Source organism: Telmatherina bonti (genome assembly GCF_933228915.1).
Source record: "Telmatherina bonti genome assembly, chromosome: 1".
NCBI classification, from domain to species: Eukaryota; Metazoa; Chordata; class Actinopteri; order Atheriniformes; family Telmatherinidae; genus Telmatherina; species Telmatherina bonti.
The window spans coordinates 19,903,063-19,904,810 of record NC_136619.1 but is presented as its reverse complement, the minus strand read 5'-3'; positions in this window follow the sequence as shown (position 1 = coordinate 19,904,810).

The following is a 1,748-nucleotide window of genomic DNA, read 5'->3' as shown; positions in this document are numbered from 1 at the left end:
GGATTTCAAAATCTAGAGAAGGGAAAAGAGAGAGGGAAAGGGAGAAGTGGTCTCACCAAAATCCAACATGAGACAAATCTAAGGAGAGTGAAATGCCATGCAGGCTATTCCCTAGCCAAAGCCTACACTATCATGTACAGCTTGATGGAGGCACAGCTCAACTGATACTGCTACATTGCTTTCTCCTTTTCTTCATTTTCCATTGAATTAAACATGCCCTTTTTCCTCTGGCATCTGGCCTCCAGGTTTTATCCAACTAAACGGGTGCTCACATAAGTTTGTTGGAAATTGAGGCTTAGGCCAAAGCTCTCTTCATTACAATACTGAGCAGCTTCAATTTCACATTTTGACACACAAAAAAAGGCCAGCAATGTAGTCATCTCAAGTGTTATATTACATGTTCCAGGCTCTTGGCTGCAATGTCCGTCAGAAAACAGAAAAACTTCCAGTGCATCTAATATAGGATACAATCCCTTATGCCGTGAAAATTTGTACATCTATGCAGATACTGTAACATTTTAAAATATGTAGTGGTTGTTGTCGGTGTTTACCTGTGGTTATGAAGTCTTCGCACAAAGCTCTATTCCCATCACAAGTGCTGCGTCGGCAAACACACAACCTGTTGCTCTGGCATGAGTCAAACAAAAAAGGGCTTCTTCCACTTAGTCTCAAACACCTGTCTGTCAGCGATAACACGCACGGCTCCAGAAAAAGTAGTCCTTTCAGACATGACTTACATTATTTCGTCCGTCGTTGTAGCCCAGAGTTTAAAGTGAAAACTGAATGACAACACAACTGAACTTGACAAAGCGGCTCTTTCCCCCCCCCCTCTCTTCTCTGTCTTACCTCTTTCATTCAGTTCACGCAGCGCGCGGTGCTAAGAAGATTACCGCGAGTTGCCATCTGGCCAGCAGCGCTCGAGGCGGCAGGATACTGGCCACAAAGTAACGGTGATGCAACGTTACACGGGCAGAACAGAGTAACGGCAGAAACTTGAGAAGCCTGCAGGTAGCATGCCAGCAATGAGTGCGACGTATCCATTTTATCTCTGTCACAGAACAGTAAATATTGTCTATGACAGCAAGGCATTAATAAGCGATTTAAATAATTACCCCCTGCCTGCTTGTAATGCCTTACCACCCACCACCACCCCCCCTACTTGGGATGCGTCTGGGTTTCAGACAAGTGGCTCTTTACAGCAAAGAACGCTATTTCCGTTGCCAGGCAACGGTGATCAGCCGTGATCAGTGTAAGAGCTTCCAAGAAAATCATTAATGATCCCTCTTAACAAATCACTTATATGTACAAAGTTGGGACACTTTAGAAATTGTGAATAAAAACTGAATGCAATGATGTGGAGGTGCCAACTTCTAATATTTTATTCAGAATACAACAGAAATCACAGGTCAATAGTTTAAACTGAGAAATTGTATGATATTAAGGAAAAATATGCTCATTCAAAATTTCATGGTGTCAACAAATCCCAAAAAAGTTGGGACAAGAACCTATTAGAGGCTGGAAAAAGTCATTTGAGCATACAGCAAACACCTGGAAGACCAATCAGCACTAATCAGGTCAATTGGCAATATGATTGGGTATAAAAAGTGCTTCTCAGATTGGCAGTGTCCCTCAGAAGCCAAGATGGGTAGAGGATCACCAACTCCCACAATGTTGCGTAAAAAGATAGTGGAACAGTATCAGAGAGGTGTTACCCAGTGAAAAATTGCAAAGAGTTTGCAGTTGTCATC